Consider the following 6,576-nt stretch of genomic DNA (forward strand, 5'->3'; position numbering starts at 1 on the left):
AGGGATTGAATGGGACTCAGCGCGCACATGGATAGTATACCGTACATACATTTTCAATGGAGGGACAAGAAAGCACTCAAGTTTAAAGCTAAAATATCTTAAATTGTGTTCCGAAGATGAACAGAGGTCTTGTTTGGAACGACATGAGGGTTTATGCATTAATGACATAATTTTAAATTTTTGGGTTCACTAACCCTTTATAAGATGTCAGTCACGCAGCATTTCTATAAATAAACATTTATAAATAAAACAGGTTAATTCACTTTAAACAAGCTTTAGTTAACTAACAAATTAAACTTAAGTGGGAAAAACTGGCACATTGATATTTTAAGATTTTGTATCACTCAGCCTTTTTATTTAATTTTAAAACATAATTGCAGATTTTTTTTTTTTTTTATAATAAACTTTGCTTTTGTTAACTAAAAATTCAATCAACGATTTCTTGAAATTAGCCTACATAATTGCATAGCTACTTTCCGTATGTGACATAAGTGATGTGAAATTTGAGGATTTTCAGAGTCATGTAAAACAGCATTAAAATAAGATATAATAGATATTAAAAAAAGAACTACACTTTTTAATTAATAAACACCACAATTCTATTATATAGCTCAAAATTAATACTTTATATTGAGTCTAGAAAAGGAGTTTTGAACCAGGACAAGTTAGCTCACTTGATTTCACTTTCTAGAAAGAGTAAGCAAAAAAGCTTATTTATGATCCATTATTACATGAAATGTATATATATATATATATATATATATATATATATATATATGTGTGTGTGTGTGTGTGTGTGTGTGTGTGTGTGTGTTAAATTTATTTTTGTAGTGTGATAATTGTAAAGAAAATAAAGGAAAATCTGAATCAAAAATGGAATATGGATGGTTAATGAAATTCTCTGTTTGCAGTGCATACCCTGGTGAAAGAAACAAACACAAAATAAATACATTTAAATAAAATACAAACCCTCACAACATTTTTAATGGGTTTAATGGGAATTCTATTGGTTTGTCCCTGTGGGTATTGTTGTCTTCTATTGGTGGCTTGTTAAAACCAATAAATCATAATGGAATATGTCCCAAAACACACTACAAACAATTAAATGTACTGGTTTCATTGGTTTACAGTTGATGGTTTGTAATGTTTTAATGGTATTTGTAGTTGAAACCATTACAACCTCTGTGAAAGTTCCTATGTTTTATTTATTTATTTATTTATTTTTTTTTCTTAATGGTATTCAATAGACATAACATGCTACCAATAAAAGGAAACAAATTACCAGTAGAGACCCATAGGGTCTATTACAGTGTCAATTAAAACCAATACAATACCCATTATAACAATTAAAACCATTACAAAATATGTGATGGTTTTCTATTGTTTGTTTGTTTTTTTTTGTTTTTTTTTTTTCAGCATGAGGTGTAGCCAGTCTGTGTCATTATTTCACTCTCATAACTCCTTATGAAATACAAAGATTCCTTTCTCATCAATACTATGCGCGGTATGTCAGTTGTGGAGGCGCGCACACTATATATCATGTCATTATAAATTAAAAGCAATCGTGCATATTCTGACTTGGTGAAAAGAAACACATCTTTGAGGAAAGTTTTTTTTATTTTATTGACACTCTTAAACAGCATTAGACCATAATCCAAGAGCATATCAAGAATGTAAAAAAAGAAAAAAAAAAAAAAAAAAAAGAAAAAAAAAAGAAAATGGTAATGAAATTACTTGGGAAGACGTACTGACTATGTTGTGATTTGGTAATAGGATGGTAATGGAATTACATGCATACGACATTGTGATTGCGTTCCCTATTGGTAATTCATGAAATTACCAAAAAGCATGAATACATTATGTAACTGTTACGTCTGGTGTTAGCTGGGCTATTGGTGTTAATGGTGTTTTTGTAACTAGCATAATGCATGCTTTTATGCTAGTTTATTCTCAAATAGATCTTATACTTTAGTTTCATAAAATTTTTATGAAACAAATTGTTAACTTTTTTAGGTCCTGACTACCACACTGTAAAAAATGTACTGTAGAATTTACAGGATTTTATTGGCAAAAAAGTTGCGAATAAAATCCTGTAAAAATGATGTTAATTGCTGTAAAATGGATTACAGGACATTACTGCAAAGCAAATTACAGTTAATTGATGTATGTGAAATACAGTAGTTTGTAGTATTTTTTACAGCAACATTGAATTTTATAGCAATTTTTTGTAAATTCACTAAAGTACAGTATTTAACTGGGAAAAAAAGTTGCCAATAAAGTCCTGTAAATATATTTTACAGCATTTTTTTGTAATTTCATTAAATTACAGTATTTAACTGGCAACAAAAGTTGCCAATAAAATCCTGTAAATACCCCTAAATACAATATGATGTTGTAATAATTTAACAATGAAACTGCTTTAAAGAATAATTTTAACAGTAAACTATAAAATACTGATATAAATGCATTATCATGAGCTCTATCTTAATACATTTACAAATGAATAAAAAACCAAAGTCAATGATGTTGCAAATAAGTATTTATTAAAACTGGCAGAAAGACATTGCAAGGCTTTTACTGGTAAAATAAAATTTTCTATCTTTCAACAGTTAAAGCGTATCATAAAAATAGCATAGCATCACAAATAACTTAAAAAAAAGCCATATTCAGAGTAGAACATTAACGTTCTATAAAAATGAAGGTCAATCAACAGAATTTGTATAATTTTGGTAATAAAAATATGTTTTAAAGAAAAGGATTAAAATAAAATGCTGGGATCAACATTGAATCACAAATTCTGTTGTTTGAGCTTATGTTCTATTAAATTAAGAATATTCCTGCAAAAGACAATTTAATAAATACATACTGAAAGTCCATCAACTTTCTGAGATGAGCACACACGAGGGTTGTCACTGTTCTCTGAGACTTTTTCACTTGTTTTGCCTCCATGTGTCCGTCTTGTATCCAGGGAGTATAGTGATTCCAAGAAAACATCTGCACATAAAAACAAGCAGAAGCATCAGGATAAAGTTATGTATCAAATGAAACTAGCTCAATAAAGTAAATGTCAAAATGCCACTTATACAATACAATCAGCATTTACCAGTACTTAAAAGGTTACTCCACCCCAAAATGAAAATCTTGCCATTAATCACTTACCTCCATGTCGTTCCAAACCCGTAAAAGCTTCGTTCGTCTTCAGAATACAATTTAAGATATTTTGGATGGAACCGGGAAGATTGTGACTGTCCCATAGACTCCAGTAAATGCCAATGTCAATGCCCAGAAAAGTATGAAAGACATCATCAGAACATTCTATCAGTGGTTCAACAGTAAAATTATGAAGTGACGACAATACTTTTTGTATGCAAAGAAAACTAAAATAAGGATTTATTCAACAATTAGTCTCCTATGCGTCAGTGTAGTGCCATTTTTGGAGAGTATCTGCAGGACACAAACTACATAGCCTGTTCTGTGTCAGCTGGGTCACTTGGACACACTTTCTATGTTTATTTACACATTGATTTGAACGAAAACAGCGTATCCATGTTGTGCGGCTGACATAATAAAAAATAACAACTTTGTTGAATAAAGTTCTTTGCATACAAAAAGTATTCTTGTAGCTTTGTAAAATTACAGTTGGACCACTGATGGCAGATGGACTATTCTGATGATACTTTTCATACTTTTCCGGGCTTAGACATTGTTAATTCTTTGGCAGTCAGTGGGACAGATGCAAGCCTCCCGGTTCTCATTTGAAATATCTTAAATTGTGTCCCGAAGACGAACATAGCTTTTACGGGTTTGGAACAACAATAATCACTGTTAACAGTTAACAGTGATGAATGACTACATTTTCATTATGGGGTGGAGTAACCCTTTAAATATATTACCTTTTTCACAAATGAAATTACTTAAGTAAAACTTGTTACCTTTGAAAAAATTAAAGTGTGCAAAAGAAGCCTGCTCCCGGGACGGCAGACTGAAGATGTAATAAGACTCCAAATCCAGCTACAATGTTGAGGTATGAATTCACAACCATCTGACCCTCAAATAGTCAAAAGCCACTGGGTGGACCTGAAATTAAGAAATATAAGCAATAATGTAACCCACAATGCAGTATTTCAATATAAAATGTAATCTAAATTACAAGTTTATCAAATTATTTAAATAATTAATACATTACCTAATAAAATCAGCTTCAGAGTCTTGAAGCATCGAACATATTTCCACATCAGCTGCTATTCTTTGCACCTACAAGACATTAAGAAAATAATCTTGTGATTTCTTTAAAGCATTATGTACTGTAAATGAGACCAAAATTAACACCCAAAAAGGCATATATTTTAGAATAAACAAACTATTATAAATTATATAATTTAAAATTATAAATTGTAATATTACATTGTAGAACTGTACCACCAATCAAATTAAATAATTAACAGTGCAAAATGACAACTGTGTAATGACATGAAATTTGAAAATACAATTAATAAATGTTGGAAAAATGCATTGTTACTTATTAAACCTGAAACTAATCCGCCATTAGGTGGCAGTATATAACTTAAAGAGGGAATCAACTGAGTCATTCATTGAACCGATCCGTTCAAAAAGATGAATCATTTAGCTAAAGTTTGGAGAGTTTTGATTTGAGAATGAGCAAAATAGTTTTGCTTTAGTCTTTGTTTGGAACTATATTCGTTGGTGAAATACAACAACAGTTAATATTGTGTCTAAAAAAGTAAGTAACTTGTTAACTAATTTTTTATTGAACTATGTATTTAAAATCGTGATACTCAGCAAAACAGCTCACTTGTGATGCTTCTTATATCATATGTTATAAATAAACTCAACAGTTGAACATTTACCTCATGTATTTTCTGTGAGTTTATGTGTGCGGTTAAGCCTTTGATGTTGAATGAAACGTTAATATAATCAGAATCAGTCTCGCGTTTCGATGCTTCCTCAGTCTTTTTTTCTTTTCTTTCTTTTTTCGGGCATATAAAGATGTCTTTCACCTATTATAGTAAGGCGTCGAGTCAATATGGGATAGTTGAACACATATAAACAAATTAAATTTCTAATTTTGCTGTTCGTCAGTTATTTTGATAGATGGTAACTTAGTTACTATGACAATCGTTTGCATTGGGCTTTATTTTAAGATAGGTAAACACTACTTTTAAATGCTCTCAATAAGAACATTTGTCTTCCAAAAATCGTACATTTGGCGTAACTATGCTATGATAGCAATTCCCAGTTTACTGCACAGAAGTTACCAAGGCCACTAAATGTCAGGATAGGAGGCTATTGTGACATGAAATCGCTTATACATTAACTTAAATAAATATAAAAGGATATATTTCTTAAGTAAAATTAAGTGAACTTACTTGGAATTATGAATAAAGCCTCTTATCTTCAATCGTTCTCGGGCTGCTCCAGTCGGCTGGGTTTCTGATTTGAATGATGCGCGCGCAATCCCATAGTGCCACACTACAGTAAGTTAGTGTAAAAAGCAGGAACTACAGTGACAAAACCTGCTTCTTGTAAATGAATTGCAGTTGACGTGGAAATATACTGTTAACAACTGTAAAACCTTATTTGACCCATAATGCATTGTGAATTACAGCTGCATCTTGTAAAATGTTTATACAGTAAAATTCTGTACAATTTTGCTGTAGAAACTACAGCAATTTTTTTACAGTGCACCTGTTGAGTCAGATTACTTGAGTTGCTGTTGCTTATAAGAAAATATATTAATTTGTTACCACCTAAATTTAGTTTAAATGTTTATTAATTGCTGTAAAATTAACTTTTTTTGATCATCAGGTCGAGAGACAGTCTGGTCAGCAGTAACAAGACAACTATTGCCAGTAGATATGGGTTTCAAGAACTGGTACTAATTTGGTTCCTGAAATAAAATAAAAAAATGATATAAGCTAAACGATCAATAGTGCTGCTATCAGTATTTTTGTAACATTGATTCATTACCCTTTAGACACAACCACATATCATCCAAATCATCTCAAAGTGGATGGCATAAAGGTTCCAGGATCAAGAGATGATTCATCATGAAGAATGTTCCATAGGAAGTAGTGAATCCTGGGTGAAAAACTAAACCTGGTTATTTCAGCATCAATCAGGCAAGACTAAATACATTTTAATTGATTTCAGTTGGTTATATGTTTCAGGTCATCCTGACCACTCTGCTGTCCTGGACGTGAGGACATGCTGGAACTGCATCTTTCATAGTTGAAAGATTTATGCAGTGGTCTCCAGATATACAAGCAGCCTTCCGACCGATACAGAACATTCTGAGAATCTGCCAATTCCGATCAGATCCGATACCAGTGCAGTTTTTTTTTTTTTTTTGCTTTTTTTTTATCAATGTAGAATGTCTATACTTCTGTGTTTACCAGGGTCCATATTCACAAAACATCTTAAGGATAAAGGTAGATCATAACTTGCCGATTTAGGAGAAAATCTTACAAATAATGGGTGAGTCAGTCTTAAATTTAGGACTAAATCTTTGCTCTTAGAGTGTTTCACAAAGTGTTTTAGCGCTAAAACTAGCTCCTA

Source organism: Carassius gibelio, chromosome B16 (genome assembly GCF_023724105.1).
Source record: "Carassius gibelio isolate Cgi1373 ecotype wild population from Czech Republic chromosome B16, carGib1.2-hapl.c, whole genome shotgun sequence".
In the NCBI taxonomy this organism is placed as follows: Eukaryota; Metazoa; Chordata; class Actinopteri; order Cypriniformes; family Cyprinidae; genus Carassius; species Carassius gibelio.